The sequence below is a fragment of the Gorilla gorilla genome, chromosome 1, assembly GCF_029281585.2.
Source record: "Gorilla gorilla gorilla isolate KB3781 chromosome 1, NHGRI_mGorGor1-v2.1_pri, whole genome shotgun sequence".
Classification (NCBI taxonomy): domain Eukaryota; kingdom Metazoa; phylum Chordata; class Mammalia; order Primates; family Hominidae; genus Gorilla; species Gorilla gorilla.
The window spans coordinates 127334726-127356084 of record NC_073224.2 but is presented as its reverse complement, the minus strand read 5'-3'; the positions used below and the strand labels follow the sequence as shown (position 1 = coordinate 127356084).

General features: G+C 39.9%; 1 protein-coding gene and 1 long non-coding RNA gene across 2 annotated transcripts in view; both read right to left on the bottom strand.

Moving 5' to 3' along the window:
- LOC101127788 (adenosine receptor A3) overlaps positions 1 to 21359 on the bottom strand; it is a 78604-nt gene that overhangs the window by 44502 nt on the left and 12743 nt on the right. The gene's annotated exons all lie outside the window — the stretch shown is intronic.
- LOC134758448 (uncharacterized) lies at positions 5330 to 7430 on the bottom strand. Its single transcript, XR_010133647.1, has 3 exons — positions 7298 to 7430; positions 6179 to 6335; positions 5330 to 5735 (listed from the first exon to the last, which is right to left on the bottom strand). It is a non-coding gene; the product is annotated as an uncharacterized lncRNA (long non-coding RNA).

Below are 21359 nucleotides of genomic sequence, written 5' to 3'. Positions count from 1 at the left end.
ACATTTTACTTCTTTATGTTATAAACCTTCCAATATAATGTTATTGTTTTTGTTTTGCACAATTATTTTTAAAGAGATTTTTTTAAATAATAAAAGATCTTTTATATTTACCTATATATTTACCATTTCCATTGCTCTTTATTCCTTTGTATAGATCCAGATTTCCTTCTGATATTGTTTTCCTTCTGCCAATAGAACTTCCTTTAACATTTATTGTTGCGCAGCTCTGCTGGTTACAAATTCCCTTACTTTTTATAAGTCTGGAAAAGCCATTTGAAATGCCTGAAATTGTCATTGTTGAAAGACATTTTTGTTGGGTTTTGAAAAATTTTTTTCTTTCAGTACCTTAAAGATGTTGTTCCACAGTCTTCTGGTTTACATTGTTTCTGACATGATGTCTTCTGCCATTTTTATCTTTGTTCCTCTATATGTAATGTAGGGGTTTTTTTTCTGAATGTTTTTAAGATTTTATCTTTATCTCTGCTTTTGAGCAATTTGATAATGATGTTTCTTGATGTAATTATTCATGAGGCTTTTTGTTTATTTTGCCTGGGGTTCATTAAGTTTCTTGGATATTTGACTTTACAGCATTAATCAAAGTTGGAAATTCCTCAACCATTACTTCTTCAAACATTTTTGCTGTCCATCCCTATTTCTCCTCTCCTTTAGAGAACTCTATTTACAAGTATATTTGGCTGTATGAAGTTTTGCCATAGCTTACTCATGCTTTTTCACTTTTAAACATTCTTTTAGGCCAGGCACAGTGAAGACAGATAGGTTGCTTGAGCTCAGGAGCTCGAGACCAGCCTAGGCAACATGGCAAAACTTCGTCTCTACAAAAAATGCAAAAATTAACTAGGTGTGGTGGCATGCACCTGTAGTCCCAGCTACTCTGGAGGCTGAGGTGGGAGGATTGCTTGAGCCTGGGAGGCAGAGGTTGCAGTAAGCCAAGATCATGCCACTGCATTCCAGCCTGGGTGACAGAGCAACACCTGTCTCCAGAAAAGAAAAAAAAAAAACCCAAAACATTATTTTTCCTCTTTATGTTTCATTTGGTATCATTTGTATTGCTATGTCTTCACGTTTGCTGATCTTTTATTCACAGTATTTAATCTGCTGGATGTTAAATCTCAGATACTGTCATTTTCATCTCCAGAACTTCATTCAGGTCTATTTTTATGTCTTCCATGTCTCTATCTAACATGCTCTATCTTTGCCTTCTTGAACACATAAAATACACAACTACTACTAAACGTTGTCTACTAATTCTATCAAGTGTGTCATTTCTGGGTCTGTTTCTTTTTATTTTGCTCCTCACTGTGAATCAGATTTCTGTTCCTTTACATGCCAGATGATTTTCTGATTGGATGGCAGGCCTTGTGAGTTTTATCTTGTTAGTGCTAGATATGTTTGTATCCCTGTAAATATTATTTTTTAATTAATTAATTATTTATTTTTTAAGAGACAGATTCTATGTTGCCCAGGCTGTACTCAAACTCCTGAGCTTAAGTGATCCTCCTGCCTCTGCCTCCCATGTAGCTGTGAATACAGGAATGTGCCATCACACCTGGCTTCCTATAAATATTTATAAGCTTTGTTTTGGAACATAATTATGTTATTTTTAAACTTTGTTAGGTGAAAAAAGATGTTTTAACAAAAAATAAAGAAAAACAAAGGAAAACTTTGTTAGATGCGACTGTTGGTCTAAGGCTACTTTGTCCTACCACTGAGACAATATCTAAGTATTCTACCCCAAACCATATTAATTATGAGGTTTTCACTCTGGCTGGGAGGAAAGATTATAGCCCTGTACTCTGCTTCTTTGGCATGGTTCCTTTCCTAACTTAAGGTAGTTTTCTCACATGCATGTGCTAACCAGAACTCACTCAGCTGAAGGCTTCGGGGAGACCCTCTTCAAATCTCCAAAGCTTTCTCTGTCTGGGTACAACTCTCTCCTGTTCGGTACTCTGTTCTGCAAACTAGCCACCTTGGTTTCTCTGGACTCCCATATCTATCTCCTCAACCACAGGAAGGAGATATGAAGATGGCACCTCTTTATATTTATCACGGTGAAAACATGCCATGCCCTAAGATGAAGTCCATCCAGGCCCAGGAAAAACTAAGAAAATCTCATTTGCACTCTCCAGAAGTATTCCAAGTGAATGGCTGTTCTTGGACTTGGCTGATAGTCCTTCAGAGGCTGCCTGTTCCAGAAACTCAGTCCCTGGGCTGGGTGCAGTGGCTCACACCTGGAATCCAAGCACTGTGGGAGGCTGAGACAGGAGAATCGCTTGAGGCCAGGAGTTCAAGACCAGCCTGGGCAACATAGCGAGACCCTGTCTCTACTTTTAAGATTTTTAAAAAGAAACAGCAAAAGGAAAAAAGAAACTCAGTCCTTCTTATAAAAGTGCCCCCTGTGAGCCCCTGAAAGAGGTGATGGTCTCTGTGGGACACCACTCAGGGCTGAGTGTTGCCTAACCGTGGCTTGTACCAGGAAGGCCCCGGCATGAAAGGCAATGGCACACTCCTTCTTCCAGAAACCTCAGCTCTAGTCCAAGGGTGAAGGTGGATGAGCTGATAGCGGACCTGGTAGAAGAGCTTCTGCAATCTATTGGAGTGAGACTACCTCACAGAAGCCTGAGATGTCCCACTAGTGTGGTTGTGGGTGGCCCTGTTTATCCACACTGCTCTGTAGAGGGGAAGAACAATCTGCCTTTGCCTTTTTCAAAGACAAGGAGACCACTCCTGCTTTAAAACAGTAACTGCCCCTCCTAACCAGAATATCTGGTCTCAGGATGGAGCCAAGCATGTTATGATTAGATCCACAGGCCCTCTGACTGTCCCCCAAAAGGATAATTATTGGTTAACTTTTTAAATATGCAAAATACTTCATTTCTGTACGTGGAGGACACAAGTTTTTTCCCATCCACTGAGACTTCATATTTAAGTGTGGGTTATTGAAGCTGACAGTGTTAAATATCCAAATTCCTCACCATACCTTGATTCCTGGAAATAATCTGTTCAATCTTTTTAACTAGGCTACCACAGATTCAATGGTTATCTGCATTCCTTAATGGAACTTAAAAATTGTAAACAAGTAATAAAATAGTTTAAGAATGATACCAAAAAGTATAAAAGTATATAAAATTAAAATATCCTTTCCCATCCTTCATCCCATCTGTCATTTCCACATCTCTTAGCTAACCATTATTAGCAGTTTGTTGTGTATTTGTCTAGAATATTTCTGTACTTACACGTTGCTTACAGTAGAGCTTTATTTATTTATTTTTGAGGCAGGGTCTCACTTTGTCACCCATGCTGGAGTGCAATGGCATGATCTAGGCTCACTGTAGCCTCCACTCCCTAGGCTCAAGTGATACTCTTGCCTCAGCCCCCCAAGTAGCTGGGATTACAGGTGTGTGCCACCACACTTGGCTAATTTTTTGTATTTATCATAGAGATGGAGTTTCTTCACCTTGCCCAGGCTGGTCTCGAACTCCTGAACTCAAGTGATCCACCCACCTCGGCCCACAAAGTGCTGGGATTATAAGCATGAGCCGCCATGCCCGGCCAGTACAGCATATTGGTTAATAATAAACATTTTGGAGCCAGTATGCCTGAGTCTGAATTCTGACTTGCCCATTTACTAGTTGGGTGACTTTGGGCCAGTTACTTAACCTCTCTATACTTTGGTTTCTTCATATAAAATTGAGATACTATTAGTATCCACTTCATAGATTTGTTCTGAGGATAAGTTAATAAATGTAAAACACTTACAATAATGCCTCTATATAATAAGAAAGATATAGATATTATTATGTATTTTATTATTGCTATTATGCATGCATTTTTATCTTCATTATACAAATGGAATCGTGCCATGCATGTTGTTCCACAAACTTATATCACCTAATGAACATATCATGGGTATCTTTCAATATTAATACAACCTCATTCATTGTAATGACAACACAGCATTCAATTGTATGATTGCAGGAGTTGGAGTTGTTTTTAAATCCAGGGTGTAACAAACTGTAGTGTACATGACAGCATATCACAAAACATGTCCCAAAACGACAATCTTGGCATCCTGGGTTGTGGGAATGTCAGGGAGAGGAGAGGTCAGAACTGGTGTTTGCTTTTGTCTATGCTGAGCTCCTAAAGGACAGGACTGGTTTGCTGCCATGATCTGAGAGTTGACGATTGCATTGTCTCACTCTTAGATGTTCGGTGTTTACGGTTGCTGTTTAATTGATCAATTTTTATAAGTGTTCTCTCCAAACATGGTTTTCTAGCAGGCCCTTTGAAAAGAAGTCATCTTTTTCCTGCCCCTTCCCATGACCTGAAGTGGGAAGAACTGATCCCTCAGGGAAGGTCTATGTATAACCTGGCAGGAAAGCAGCCTCTGGGAGCACATGAATGATGTAAATGTAAAATCAAGGGGGCAGATGTGTGTGTGTGTGTGTGTGTTGTGTGTGTGTGTATGTATGAGAATGTGCATGTGCATATGTGTGAGTGTGGACTCAATGCTGACTTCCTCCCTTACTCTCCACCCCCTATTTACTCTCCCATCACTTTCTACTTATCTTATGTATAGGAATCGGTGCATAAAGTCAATGAACAGTTAAGAGCTGCATTCCGAACTAAAACACAACATGGCTATCAGGAAACAAAGAGACACAAAAGTTAGGGGAACACCCAGCTCACAGGAAATTAGTATAATATCTAGCTCTAAGTTCCAGATTTAGGACCCTAGCTCAACTACCTATCAGCTTCATGACAACCTATTTGTGCCTCAGTATTCCCATTTTTAAGGTGATCAAGAGAATAACACCTACCTTATAGACTAATATTGAGGATTCAATGAATTAAATTCATGAAGTACCTCAACAGTGCCTGACACTGAGAAGCACTGAATGAATGTTAACTATTGTATCAAAATGTATCCACCCACCCCACCTCTAAACTCCAGCTTCCTTTTGTGCCAACTTCCTTACACTTCATTCTGTTGAAAGAGAAATCACAGAAAAAATATCGCACAGACGCTAAGTGCAATATACGTATACGTATCACTCTAGAAATTGTTCCAAGGAGAGCTTCAGAGCCATTTCAGGCACCATCTGATTAGATGCTGTAAGCAGTGGGCATGGAATCCCTCTGGACTTTTGAAATCAGATGGGCATTTGTTCAACACATTCCTGTAGGGGTAGTTTACAAAATTAAACTAACACGGCAAAAGGACCCAGCAGTCCAAGAACTTGCCCACCTGAAACGGTCATCGTAGGCAGAGCAAATGTTTAAAGTGAGGATACAGCGTTTAATTGCCCCTTGTCTTACTGAAAGGTGTTATTCACATATTGCTCAGCAATCACTGAGAACATGTGCCAATGAGGGTCGATAACTCCTGTTTGGAATGTGCTGCTTGTTTCTGAGACTTTACAACAATGAGTGGCCAGGATTTTACTCTCCAGACTCACGTAGAAATGAGTGTGTCCTGTGTGATGTCTCCAACAGAGAACAATCAAAAGGAATCAAAAAGATGTTAGCCATTGAGCTCTAGAAATCCAGCTGCCTTCTCCCGGCCTCCGGACACACAACAGCTTCATTGTATGAGGAGAGAGCATTGAACTGAAGCTTTCCTGCAAGCATATTTGAACTTGGACCTTCAGTGCACAGACCAGCAGCCAGCTTCCAGCCCAGGCACCCCCTCCTCTCCTCCCTTCTCTTCTCCAACTCTGCAAGAGAATTTAGTTCCATTTAAGTCCAGGAGATGTGGCAAAAACAACACTCCAAACACCACTTCCATTTATGGCAACGGGATCCTCTAAACCAGTGAGAAATAGCCCTTCAGCTCATAAGTCCTTTAGCTTCTCCTGTGCCTCATACATTCGTTTTCTCTGCTCACATCGGAGGGAAGAAATAGGCCTAAAGAGTTGGGGTTTATTTTTTAAGTGTTTTTTTTAAGGAGAAAAAAAACACTGATATCAACAAAAAGAAGAGTCACTCATTATTAATATTAGAAGGACATTAGCTAGACACAGATCAACTTCCACATTTTTCAGATGAGGAAACTGAGGCCAAAGAAGCTAAAAGTCCTAGCAGCACTTTGGGAAAATCCCTAAGATGAGCCATCTTAGGACACAACATTGAAAGCCATGCCCTCATTTCCCTTACTTACTTGCACTATTAACTTCCTATTAATGATTACGATAAATTGCTGTATACGAAGTCCTATACTCAGGAGAAGGAAGCAAAACTGTACCCAGCAGGAGTTTACCAGGACTGAGTTAATTTCTTTTTCTTTGAATCCATTTCATCGCTCATACCCGCAATCCCTGTCAGTGCAATGAGAAACCATTTTTTTTGTCATTTATGTTCAAATCCTTAGAGTTATAGCCATGCTTCATGTTCACCCCTTTTTTTGATACTTCAAGTCCTGTTAATTACCCATTAAATATTCATTCTCTCAACAGGCATGTATTCATCTCCTTCCCTGTGCCAAGCACTGTTCCTCCGTGTGGTTGTCCCTTCCTTTCCTCTCCAATCCTTCATTCATGCCCCAGGCCCAGGCTTTTTCACCTTCCAATGACTGGTGCTGCAAGAACTACATGGTTGCCTCCAGGCCACCTGTCTCCAGTACATTATGTCTGGCCAATTTTCCTTCAACATTGCACCAGTCATGCCATCAGGAAGTCTGCAGTTGACTGCTTCCTAGTACTTAGCAATTCAGGTTCAAATTCTTCCCCCTGGTTTTCAAGTTTTCCTGCAACCACCTTAGCTACCCAAACTTATGCCCCCACTATTTTCACCTAACTCTTCTTTAACTGGTGAAATTGCACTCATCCTTCAAGGCCTAGAGTCATGTATCACCTGCTCTCTAAAAAGTCCCTCTTGGGCCGGGCGCGGTGGCTCACGCCTGTAATCCCAGCACTTTGGGAGGCCGAGGCGGGCGGATCACGAGGTCAGGAGATCGAGACCATCCTGGCTAACACGGTGAAACCCCGTCTCTACTAAAAATACAAAAAATTAGCCGGGCGTGGTAGTGGGCGCCTGTAGTCCCAGCTACTCGGGAGGCTGAGGCAGGAGAATGGCGTGAACCCGGGAGGTGGAGCTTGCAGTGAGCCGAGATCGCGCCACTGCACTCCAGCCTGGGCGACAAAGCAAGACTCCGTCTCAAAAAAAAAAAAAAAAAAAGTCCCTCTTCCCCACCATTGGAGCAATGGCTCCCTCTTACTCCTCCCAGGGCACTCACTTCTAGCACAAGGCTGTCCAAATGGCTGTATGCCTATTTGTTCACCTGGATTCTGAGCTTTCTGAACATAGGGACTATCCTTTTAAATGTTGTATTCCAATGTCCAACAGAGTGGAGGAGCTCAATAAATATCTTGTGTTGGATTCATTTATAGCTCCTAGCCCAGCACAGAGCTCTCCACGGTGTTCAGTGAAGACTTGCTGAGCATCTGACATCAGGGCATCATTCAGTGATGCAGGCAGGTGTATAAACAGCAATTATGACACAAAAGATATGTTCATAAAGCATTCTTTTTTAAAGAAGAAATTTCCCTTTTTGAGAAAATGAGACCAAAGAGATCAAAAGTCCAAGCAGTACTTTAAAATTTATCTTAGAACATCAGAAAGGACACCAGAGATTTCGTCTTTAAAGAGGAGCTTTCCCTTTTATTGTTTTAAAGGAGTGCCCCCATTATTTTAAAGAATTAGAAAGAAAGTAGTCTGGATTCACTCCATAATTGCTAAGGAATAAAAATATTACATCTCTGAAAGAGCAATCTTATTTTACCAAGCCTGAAGGCATACCTAATCTAGAATAATACATTTTAAGTAAAATTAAAACAATGTAATTAGCAATATGAAACATATGGGGGCTATGATGACCAGGATGAAAACAGATGTGATCTTTTTTGTTGGACCACTTTACTATTCATTTATTTAAGGGCATTTTCCTCCCTGTACCCTTACTACTAAAATGGCCCTCTTACTATTTTTTTAAAATACTTTCCTTAAATACCTAAGCATTTAGGATATCATACCACTTATTTGCTATTTGTTAGCTCATATGGCATTTTCACAGTTTTTAAAAAGAGTTGGCTCAGAAAACTGAGCATATCAGGATGATGTTATGGATGATACCAGCCATGAAAAATACACTTCCTATGATGTGCAGAAAACCACATCAATTTCACCAAAAAAACACAATTTGTGCCTCTGGAATTGGATCTCATATCAAACATTTATCAAATACATATGATGGACAAGATCCTGTGCAGAAAACCAGGTTGTACCTGGGCGACTCCTTGCTCTCAAGTTGACCATACAGGGAAGGGGCATTTGAGCTGGGAAGTTTTTCACTCACTCCCCTCCATGTGTCTACAGAAATGGCGAGGTCTTTCTAGTACCAGGCTCACTGTTTAGAAACACTACACATCTGTGTGTGACTAAGGGCTCTGAAAGCGCATGAGGAGGAGGTTCTGGTGAGGATGTCTCTCTTTTGTTGTGGCTGCTGAGTCAGCCTACGCCCCACATCTGGCCCTTCATGGGGGGCATCTACCACTATTCATTTTGTCCTAAATGCATTTGTTTACCTTTGATGTGCCAGGAACCAAGCCCACTGAGTCTCCTTTGGGTTTAGAACCGTATTGTCTACAAAACAATCGCAACATCTATAGTCACTGAAAGGCATTTGGAGAAACATTCTCAAGAATTCGAGAATTGAAGTTACATAAAGCATGTTTCCATCTAAATGCACTGGGGAATAAAAAAGGGTTCACAGGGCCTCTGGCATTGCTCCAGGAAAGGACTATTACACCACAGAGGAATTGAGTTTTTGCCCAGTGGCCTTTGGAATGACCTGAACTTTATATACTTTTTAAAATAGATGCCCTGTATAGTCATCACCTGGCAGTAGAGAAATTTCCCAACTCTACTCTATTACATGTGATACTTACATTCTTCTGCAAGCATTCATATATTCTACACCCCCAGTGAGCCTGATCCCCAGGACCTACACTAAAGGATCTCTCCCACTTGCCAATGGTAGTGATATCCCACCCTTAGCAAGAGATCCTTGCCTTGGAGACACTGAATTCCTATCAGTTGTGTTAGGTTTATTTTTTAAAATTCTTTAAAAAATAATTTCAACTTTTATTTTAGATTCATGGAGTACAAATGCAGGTTTGTTACTTGGATATGTTGTGTGATGCTGAGGTTTGGGATATAGAGAATCCCATCACCCAGGTAGTGAGCATAGTACCTGATACTATGTTCTTCAGCCCATGCCTGCCTCCTTCTCTCCCCCCTCTAGTAGTCCCAGTGTCTATTGTTCCCATCTCTTTTCTTTCTTTCTTTTTTTTGAGACGGAGTCTCGCTCTGTCGCCAGGCTGGAGTGCAGTGGTGTGATCATGGCTCACTGCAATCTCCATCTCCCGAGTTCAAGCGATTCTCTTGCCTCAGCCTCCCGAGTAGCTGGGACTACAGGCGTGCACCATCAAGCCCAGCTAATTTTTGTATTTTTAGCAGAGATGGGATTTCACCATGTTGGCCAGGATGGTCTCCAATTCTTGACCTCATAATCCGCCTGCCTCGGCCTCCCAAACTGCTGGGATTAGAGGCATGAGCCACTGTGCCTGGCCTATGCTATTATATTTTACCACAATTAAAAAAAACAAGGAACTACAGAAAAAGCAAGGAAGCTACTCATAACCTTACACAATATCCCCCTACTCCCAGTCTCCACTGTCAATCATAACTTTCTGGAGAAGTAAATGGAGAAAGCATATTGCAGGTCAATTTATGTTTGAGGCAGCTTATTCCAGCCATAGAAAGGGGACGGATTTAAGCAGGACGAAAGGAGAGGCAGGGAGGCTGGTGATGCAGTGACAGCAATAAGGCAAAAGATAATGAAAGCCTTAACTAGCTAGCTCCCTGCTAAAAGACAGACATTAGAAACACATTGAGAACCTAAATATGTCTGGTGCGTGACTAATGATAAAAATGAAGAGGAAGAAATCTGGGTACCTAGCTTTAGAAACTTAGCGATGCACCATTACTTGAGACCAGATACACAGGGAAACTGAAATTTAATAATTTAATTAGAAATTTTAAATATTTTAATATTTTCACTAAAATTTTAAATAATTTGATTACAATTGATAATTGGGAATGTGATTATGGTGGTTTGTAATTTGTTAACTTGGTTAAAATGGCTATTTCCCAGACTGCTCTTCCTTATATGTTTCTGGCTGGGGTAAACCGTAAGAGACATTTTGTGTGAGTTCTGCAAGGTGGAAGTGAAGCAGCACCCAGAATGTTTTGACATGCAAAGGGTTGGTGCAGGAGCACTAGGCACCGATGCAGCTCACATGTACGTGATATCATCTGTCTGCTGCTTCATCTCCTTGGCATGGGGCAGCAGCCAGTCCTGCAGTTAGCTTCTCCACCTCCTCCTGGATCTTCCTTCAGCTTTTCTAACTCTTGAGCCGGGGAGTATTTAGCTCCAAGACAAAGTGTGCCAGCTTCTCCTGTAGACACCCACATCATCAAAGTTAGAGGTGAGAGAGACTGACACAGGATCCATCCATCTTTCTGGGTTCCGGTTGGTGGTTCTAGGATTCAGCTTGTTCCTCCTCCTTTTCTCCATTTACATGCGTCTTCCCACTTCCTGACTGCCAGTCATGCAAACTTCATGCTCCAGCATGAGACACAAAGACAACAGCCTCACAGAGACTGGATAATCACATCTCACAATTGTGTAAGGTTCAACTTCTGGTGGTTTTGCTTCCCTGACAAACCCTGATAGAGAATTTGGTAGCAGACAAGATTCCAGGGGTATAGAACCTGAAGAATGAGTTGTCTAAACAGGTTCCAGGTTACTTGGAATTCATCCTCTGATTTTCCTAATGCCCTGTTTCCAATGGTTAAGAGGACACTAGTATTATGCAGTGGCAAACAGTTACACAAATTATCACATTGACACCTTTAATCAAATGCCTATAGAACGACGGTTGGCAAACTTTTTCTGAAAAGGGACAGATGATAAATATTTTAGGCATTGGAAGCCACATAGTCTCTGCTGCATACACTCCACCTAGACTCTGCATAGTCTCTGTCTCTATTCAACTCTGTGGTTGTAGCTCAAAAACAACCACAGACATATGTGTATGAATGAACGTGGTTATGTTCCAATAAAACTTTATTTACAAAAATAGAGGCAAGCCAGATTTGGCCCAGGAGGCATAGCTTGCTGACTTCTGCCATAGAAGGAAAGCTTTGGATGAACAAGTATTTGCTGCCGTAGAATATTTCAGTGAAAATACAAACCATAATGGGATTGATTAATTGCTTCTAAGTGTGCTGGAGAACTTCAGAAAAGAAAATGATGAGCTCTGGGCTTTACATTCTTAGCTCAAGGTCTATATAAGGAAGCTAAACTCTTCTATGATTACCCTAAAAGAATTCTGACTGATACAGTGATGACTGAACTAAAATCAGTAGATGTTTTGCAGGCTAACTTTAAAAAGAAGCAATAAATTTGTAGGGGAGTTAATTTGGGACATGCCAAGTTGGAGGTGTCAATGAAGCGTCCAAGTGGTGATGCTTGGCAGACAATAGGATGCATAGTCTGAAACTCTGGGAGAAATGTCCATTTGGAAATCACTCACACGTACTCAATTGTTATAATCACAAGAATAAAAGAGATAACAAGGAAAATGAGAGAGAGAGAGAGAGAAAGAGAGAGAGAGAGAAAGTGCAGGAGGCTAAAGCAGACACTAAGAAACCCAACATTCAGTGGAGGGACAGGGGACGAGGGGCCCATAAAAGAGCCTGAGAAGTTGAAGACCCCAGAAGAGAGTAGCATCACCAAGACCAAGGGACTGGAGTGTATCAAGAAACTGAGTGACTGCAATAAAACTGCACATGACAGAGGTTGAGAAAGTCCTAAGTCAAAATTGAAACAAAAAATCCACTGCCTTCAAAAGAAACAACTGGAGAGGAAAGGCAAGGTGATGAATTTTTATGAGGTGCGTCACCAGGAACACCATTCATTCCATAAGCATTCCTTTCTTTAAAGAGGAATACCTCTCTTAACAGCTTAACTCAGGGTGGTGCAAAGAAGCTTTTTTTTTTTGAAGGGTTTTTTTCAAATGTTTATTTTATGTACAAAGAACTATCATGGTTTTTCATTGAGTAGATGCCTTGGATAATCCTTTGAAGGAAGATCGTTTAGACCAACTTAATGAAACCGACGTCCTTCGCGTACTGACGGAAACACTGGCGGCACATATTGAGGCCGTATTTCAGGATCAGACCTGCCGGTTCGAACACACGCGACAAGAGCAAAGAAGTTAAAAGAGAAGTGTCTGTGTGGCTCCTTCCACGTGGGTGAAGGACTGTGCCAGCTGAGAAGTGGTAGAGCAGGAAGCTGCCTGAGGACCTCCATTTATTTGGTAAAAAACTGGGCTCCGCCCTTGAGAGAGCAAGTTGAGGGCTGTGCAGGAGTTGGAGGAGAGAAATGAAATTTTGGAAGAGTCAACAGAAGGTGGGAAATTTTTATTTCATTTACAGCAGTACAGACTTCATGCAGCCAAAAGTATGAATGCCCTTTCTTCTGTGACTTACACTGTAAAGGGAGCATTTCTCTTATGTGCAAACTAACCATAGTGGACATGTTTGCCTACATCCAGACCAGTTCCTAGATTCAAAACTTGTCTTTGTTTTTGTTTTTTTTTTTCTTTTTTTGAGATGGAGTCTCACCCTGTCACCCAGGCTGGAGTGCAGTGGTTCTGTCTTGGCTCACTGAAACCTCCGCCTCCCGGGTTCAAGTGATTCTCCTGCCTCAACCTCTGGAATAGCTGGGACTACAGGCACGAACCACCATGGCTGGCTAGTTTTTGCATTTTTAATAGAGATGGGGTTTCACCATGTTGGGCAGGCTGGTCTCGAACTCCTGAACTCAGGTGATCCTCCCACTTCGGCCTCCCAAAGTGCTGGGATTACAAGCGTGAGTGAGCCATGGCGCCCGGCCATGTATTTGTTTTATAACCATGAGAAACTGAAATCAAAAGTCTATTTGTAGATTCTCCCAGTGGGTTATAAAATCTAGAATATTTCTGAAGAAATTATTTCTGCTACACACACACAGACACATACACAGAGAGACACACACACAGCGCAGGTGACAGCTCTTTGGTAACTCAACTATGAAGTATAGTTTTTAGAATATTTTCAATTATGAAAGATCAAACTACAGTGATTCTGTGTGAACTCTGGTGTGCATGCGTGTTTCTGTGTGTGTTGTATAAATGTATATATATATTTCACCTTAAAATCAGAGAAGAACCTGATTTTGAAAGAGCAACTGACAAATTTTATTTCCAGGGAGATTCGCTGCCAAAAGGGAGAAACTGTCCTGTCTGGTCTCACCAAATACCATCTCCCGTCTATTCGCCACTCAGCAACCAGAGTGATCTCTTAGAAACATAATTGGGTCATATCACTCTTCTGCTGAAAACTCCCAATGGAGAATATTCACCAAAATGTTAACACAATCCTTTCTAGGTGTCTTAATGCTTTGAGAAAATGAACAGTAGATTTTCCTCATTAAAAGATTAGGCCCTCTGTCTTAAGGAGGAGGAGGAAGAGAAGGAGGAAGAGGAGGAGGAAGAAGAGGAGGAAAAAGGAGAGGAGGAGGGGGAGAGGGAGGGGGAAGAGAGGGAGGAGAAAGAGGAGGAGGAAGAGGAGGGAAGAAGCCCTACTGCAGATTGGACAGCTTCAAACAAAAATAGCATTACCCCTACTCCTACATTTCATTCATTTTGTTATCTCAGGGTGGGCCATTTTGAGGTTGGTAAGGGTTTATTTTAAAGGATTGGGCCTTCTCAGAGAGAGAGTAGACGGTGATAGGCAAAGACGGGGCTCTCTTCTTAGGAGGTATTTCATACTCCCAGTCCCTACTAGAGTCTATGTTGAAGGTTTCTAAATTTTATTTCTAACCCTGAAGTCTCACTAGGCATCTATTGGAAGTCATAGTTTCCAATCAAATGTAGAGCCTTCAGTTTGAAGCATTTGAACATGTTTAAAGTCAAATTTGCCATTTGTCCTAAAATAGCAGGCTCCCTTTTCAAACTAACTCATCTCTGTTAATGCAATATTATTCTCCAAATTTACGCAGGCATAAAATCTAAAGTGGACTCACTCATCTTTGATTTATCCCTTTTTTAAAAAGTTGAGATCAAATCCACATTACATAAAATTCAGCATTTTACCAACTTTAAGGTGTACAACTCAGTAATTTTTAGTATATTCACAATGTTGTACAACCATCACCACTATCCAATTCCAGAGTATTTCCCATATTTCCCAATTTCCTCCTCCCCTCATCCTGACACTACCAATCTACAATCTGTCTCTATGGATTTGACTATTTTGGACATTTCTATAGGTGAAATAATAGAATGTGCAGTCTTTTGTGTCTAACTTATTTCTTTCAGCATAATGTTTTGAAGGTTCATCCATGTTGTAACATGTATTGTATCAGTATATCAGTCATTTTTGTAGTTGAATAACGTTCCATTATATACCACATTTTGTTTATCCCCTTATCAGCTGATGAACATTTGGTTTGTTCCATTTTCAGGCTATTATGAATAACACTGCTATGAACATTGGTGTACAAGTTTTTGCATGAACATATGTTTTTGAATTATACATTCAAAACGTACATGAACATCCATTTTTGGTATATACCCAATTTCTTGGGTATATCCAGCAGAATTGCTGGATCATACAGTAACTTTATTTTCAACTTTTTGAGGAGCTACCAAACTGTTTTCCATAGCAGCTGCACCATTTCATTCCCACCGGCAACGTATGAGGATTCCCATTTCTCCCTATCCTTGCCAACACTTACTTTTCCTTTTTTTTAATTAAAGCCATCCTGGTGGATGTGAAGTGGTATCTCATTGTAGTCTTAATTTGCATTTGTGTAATGACTAATGATGTTAAGCATCTTTTCACATGCTTATTGATCATTTGTATATTTTCTTTGCAGAAATATCTGTTTGAGTCCTTTGCTCATTTTTAAATTGGATTATTTGTCTTTTTATTGTTGAATTTTAAGGGTTCTTTATGTATTCTGGCTACTAGACTATTATCAGATATATGATTTACAAATATTTTCCCCCGTTCTCTGGTTTGTACTTTTACTTTCTTGGTAGTGCCCTTTGGTGCACTAAAGTTTTTAATTTTGATGAAGTCCAACTTCTCTATTTGTCTTTTATTGCTTGTGCTTTTTGTGTCATATTTAAGAAACCATTACCTAATCTAAGGTCACAGAGATTTACACCTGTTTCCTTTGAAAAGCTTTGTTATTTTAGCTCTTATAGTTAGTTATTTGGTCGATTTTGACTTAATTTTTGTATACAGTGTAAGCTGGGAGTCCAACTTCATTCTTTGATATGTAGATATTCAGTTGTCCCAGCACCATTTGTTGAAAAGACTGTCCTTTCTCCCTGGAACAGTCTTGGAAACCTGTTGAAAATCAATTGTCCACAGGAGGATGGATTTATTTCTGAATTTTCAGTTTAATTCAATTAGTCTATATGTCTAGCCTTATGCGAGTACCGTACCCTTTAGAATACTGTAGTTAAGTTTTAAAATCCAGAATTGTGAGTCCTTCAGTTTTTTCTTTTTCAAAACTATTTTGGTTATTCAAGGTCTCTTGCATTTCCACATGGATTTTAGGATCTGCTTGTCCGTTTCTGCAAAAAAACGAGGCAGTTTGAATTTTTATAAGTTTTACATTAAAACTGCAGAGCGATTTAGAAAGTACTGCCGTCATTTTTTCCTCTCTTCTTGTTTCAATTTGTTTGGTGTTTTGTTTTACCATTTTAACTATTTTGAGTATTTTTTTTTTTTTTTTTTTTTTTTTTGAGACGGAGTCTCGCTCTGTCGCCCAGGCTGGAGGGCAGTGGCGCGATCTCGGCTCACTGCAAGCTCCGCCTCCCGGATTCACGCCATTCTCCTGCCTCAGCCTCCCGCATAGCTGGGACTACAGGCGCCCGCCACCACGCCCGGCTAATTTTTTGTTTTTTTTAGTAGAGACGGGGTTTCACTGTGTTAGCCAGGATGGTCTCGATCTCCTGACCTCGTGATCCGCCCGCCTCGGCCTCCCAAAGTGCTGGGATTACAGGCGTGAGCCACCGCGCCCGGCCCTATTTTGAGTATTTTAACTGTACAGCTCAGTGGCATTAAGTACATTTACATTGTTGTGCAACCATTACCACCATCCATCTCTAAAACTGCTTTCCTCTTCCCAAACTGAAACTCCATACCCATTAAACAGCAACTCCCCATTCCTTCCTCTCCCAGCCTTTGGGAAGCATCGTTCTTCTCCTTTCTGTCTCTGTGAATTGGACTACTCCAGGTACTTCATATAAGTGAATTCACATAATACTTGTCCTTTTGTGACTGCCTTATTTCACTTAGCATGATGTCCTTAAGGTTCATCCATACTGTAGCATGTGTCAGAATTTTCATCCTTTTCAAGGCTGAATATTATTCTATTGCATGTATATACCACATTTTGTTTATCAATTCATCCATTGATAGACACTTGGTTGCTTCCACCTTCCAGCCTATTGTGAATAAGGCTGGTATGAACATGGGTGCACAAATATCTATTTAAGTTCCTACTTTTAATGATCTTAGATATATACCCAGAAATAGAATTGCTGGATCATATGGTAATTCTATTTGTATTTTTTTGAGGAATCGTCATATTGGTTTTCACAGTGGCTGCACCAGTTTACATTCCTACTAGCAGTTCCCAAGGAATTTAATTTCTCCATATCGTCACCAACATTGTTATTTTCTGTTTTGTTTTGGTTTGGTTTTTAATAATAGCCATCCTAAAGAGTGTAAAGTGGAACAATGCCCAAGGATTGTGTTCTTTTTGATGCTGTTGTGCATCAAATTAATTTCCTACTTTCATTGTTGGATTGTTCATTGCTAATATATAGAAATGCAACTAATTTTTGTATATTGGTCTTGTATCCTTCAACTTTGAATAGAAGTAGTGAGAATAGTAATTTTCTTTTTTTTCATGATAATAGGGAGAAATTTTCAAGCTTTCACCATTAAGTATAATGTTAGCAGTGGGTTTTTCAAAGATGACCTTTAAGAGATTGAAGAATTTCCTTTCTTCTTCTGGTCTGGTGTGTTTTTAAATCATGAAAAGGTACTGGATTTTGTCAAATGCTTTTTCTGTATCTATTGAGATGACGATTTTTTTCCCTTTATCCTATTAATATTATATTGATTAATTTTTATATATCAAATCAATCTTTCATTTCTGGAATTAACTCCACTTGGTAGTGATGTACAAGGAGACTTCAAATGTTCGTGAATATGGAGTTAAAAAATATAAAATATAAGCTAATTTCTCAACATTAAGCTCCATCAATTCAAGACACTTTTGTAAGTGATGATACTAGCCACTTAGTTCATCCCTAGAGAACTGAGGGTCCCGGAAATCTGACGTCAATGCCATTTTTTTACATTATTAACTGAAGAAAAATTGGTGCCTTTTACAGATTTTTTAAAGATTAAGATATAGGAAGAAGTCAGAAGGAGCCAAATCAGGACTGTAAGATGGATGCCTAATGATTTCCCTTCAGAACTTTCACAAAATTGACCTTGTTTGATGAGAGGAATGAGCAGGAGCATTGTCATGGTGGAGAAAGACTCTCTGGTGAAGCTTTCCTGGTATTTTTCTGCTAAAGCTTTGTCTAACTCTCTTAAAACACTCTCATAATAAGCAGATGCTATCATTCTTTGGCCCTCCAGAAAGTAAACAAGTAAATGCTTTGACCATCCCAAAAAACTGTTGCTGTGACCTTTGCTCTTGACCAGTTCACTTTCGCTTTGACTGGACCACTTTTTTTGTTTGTTTGTTAGTTTGTTTGTCTTTTGAGACCGAGCCACACTCTGTTGCCCAGGCTGGTGTGCAGTGGCGCAATCTCGGCTCACTGCAACCTCCACCTCCTGGGTTCAAGAGATTCTCCTGCCTCAGCCTCCTGAGCAGCTGGAACTACAGGCATGTGCCACCACACCTGGCTAATTTTTGTGTTTTCAGTAGAGATGGGGTTTCCCCACGTTGCCCAGACTGGTGTCAAACTCCTGGCCTCAAGTGACCCACCCACCTCGGCCTCCCAAAGTGCTGGGATTACAGGCGTGAGCCACTGCACCTGGCATGGACCACTTTTTACATCTTGGTATCCATTGCTTTGATTGTGCCTTGTCTTTAGGATCATACTGGTAAAACTATATGTCATCTCCTGTTGTAATCCTTTAAAGAAATGCTTCAGGATCTTGACTCTGCTTGTTTAAAATTTCCTTTGAAAGTTCTGCTCTTTTGTGCAGCTGATCTGGGCACAATGGTTTTGGCACCCATCAAGTGGAAAGTTTGCACAACTTTAATTTTTCGGTCAGAACTGGGTAAGCTGAACCAACTGAGATGTTTATGGCATTGACTATTGTTTCTGCTGTTAATCGTTGATCCTCTTCAATTAGGGCACAAACAAGATTAATTTTTTCCTCATAAATGGATGTGGATGGTCTGCCACCGTAGGCTTCATATTCAATATCATCTCATCCTTTCTTTAAACGAGTTATCCATTGCTGATTTCTTTGGGGCGTTGTCCCCATAAACTTTTTGTAAAGCACCAATGATTTCACCATTCTCCAACTCAAGCTTCACTACAAATGTGATGTTTGTTCTTGCTTCAATTTTAACAAAATTCATGTCGCTCTGATATGGGCTGTTTTCAAACTGATGCCTTATCTTTCTTAGTGCCTCAATCTAGATCTTGTTCAGACATGTTATAAGTTAGTACAAGTTTATTTTAGTGCAAAAAATTGAAATCCATGCATTCTCTTCTCATATGTGTTTTCCATGAACTTTTGAAGATCCCTCAGATAATCATTTTCATATGCTACTGAAGTCAATTTGTTAGTATTTTGTTGAAGATTTGTACATCCATATTCACAATGGATACTGGTCTGTTATTTTCTTTTCCCTGTTGTCTTTGTCTGGTGTTAGTATTAGGGTAATATTGGTCTCATAGAAGGTGTTAGGAAGTATCCCCTGACCTTTATTTTTTTAAAAAATCTTTGTGAAAGCTTAAGGATAATTATTTGAAAATGTAGCAGGATTTATCAGTGAAGCCATCCAGTCATGGGCTTTTTTTTTTTTTTTTTCTTGTCTTTTTCCTTTTTTTCCCCCTTTTAAGACATGGTCGGGCTGAGCACGGTGGCTCACGCTTGTAATCCCAGCACTTCGGGAGGCTGAGGCGGGTGGATCACCTGAGGTCAGGAGTTCAAGACCAGCCTGACCAATATGGTGAAATCTCATCTCCACTAAAAAATACAAAAATTAACCTGGTGTGGTGGCATGCGCCTGTAGTCCCAGCTACTAGGGAGGCTGAGACAGGAGAATCGCTTGAACTGAGGAGGCGGAGGTTGCGGTGAGCCGATATCATGCCACTGCACTCCAGCCTGGGCAACAGAGTGAGACTCTGTTTCAAAAAAAAAAAAAAAAAAAAAGACAAGGTCTCTCTCTCTCTGTCGCCCAGGCTGGAATGCATTGGACAAATCATAGCTCACTGAAGCCTCAAACTCCTGGACTCAGGAGATCCTTCCACCGCAGCCCCCCATGTATCTAGAGCTACAGGTGCACACCACCATGCTCAGCTAATCTTTTTTAAATTTTTTTGTAGAGACAGGGTGTTGCTGTGTTGCACACACTGGCCTTAAACTCCTAGCCTCAAGTAATCCTCCTGTCCCAGCCTACCAAAGTGCTGGAATTACAGGCATGAGCACCACAGCCAGCCTTGTTTTGGTTTTTTTTGTTGGAAGTTTTTTGATTACTGATTCAATTCGTTTACTTTTTATACATCTATCCAGATTTTCTAGTCTTTCTTGAGTGAGTTTTAGTACTTTGTGTGTTTTTAGAAATTTGTCCATTTTCTCTAGATTATAAAATTTGTTGTCATGCAATTGCTCATAGTATTGCCTTATAATTCTTTTTATTTCTTTAAGATTGATAGTAAAGTGCCTGCTCTCATTCCTGATTTTTGTAATTTCAGTTTTCTCCCTATTTTTCTAGTCAGCATGGATAAAGGATTGCCTATTTTGTTGACCTTTTAAAAGAACCAACTTCTGGCTTCATTGATTTTCTCTAATATTTTTCTAATCTCTTTTTCATTTACTTTCACTCTAATCTTTATTATTTTCTTCCTTTTTCTTGCTTTGGGTTCAGTTTGCCCTTCTTTTTCTACTTTCTAAGAATGGAAGATCATGTTGTTGATTTGAGATCTTTCTTCTTTTTTTAATGAAGGTGTTCAACTAACTGTAAATTTCCCTCTAAGCATTCTTCCAACATTCCCTGTATCCCATACATTTTTCTATGTTATGTTTTCATTTGTATTCACCCCAATATTTTCTAATGTCTCTTGCAATTTCTTCTTTGACCCACTGTTGTTTAAGAGTTTATTTGCTTAATTTCCATATATTTAGGAACCTTCCTGATTTACATCTGTTATTGACTTCCAACATTTTAAAAGATGGGGTCTCACTATGTTGCCCAGCAGGCCTTGAACTCCTAGGCTCAAGCAGTCTTCACACCTCAGCTTCCTGAGTAGCTGGGATTACAGGCACATGCCACCACACCCAGCCCAATTTCATCTTAATGTGGTCAGAGAACATATTTCATGTAATTTCAACATTTTAAAATTTATTCAGACTTGCTTTGTGGCCTGTCTTATAGTTTAACCTGGAGAATGTCCCATATTGTTAGATGTATACATGTTGATCATTGTTATATCTTCATAGTGGAGTGACTCTTTTATCATTATAAAATGTCCTTCTTTGTCTCTCATGACAATTTTTGTCTTAAAGTCTGATACATTTGTCTGGTTTTAGGATAGCCACTTCAACTCTCTTTTTGCTACTGTTTGCAGGAAATACTTATCTTTTCTCATTCTTTTACTTTCAACCTGTTTGTGTCTTTAAATCTAAAGGGAGACTTTTACAAACAGCGTATAGTTGGATCATGTTTTTTTTTAATTCCTTCTTCTAACCTCTGCCTTTTGAGAGTTAATTCATTCACATTTAATGTAATTACTGAAAAGAAAGGGCTTACTTGTGCCATTTTGCTATGTATTATGTATATGTCTTATATCTTTTTTGCACCTCAGTTCCTCCATTACTAGTTTCTTCTGTGTTAAATAGACACTTTTTCAGGGGGCCACTTTAATTCCTTTACCATTTCTTTTACTACATACTTT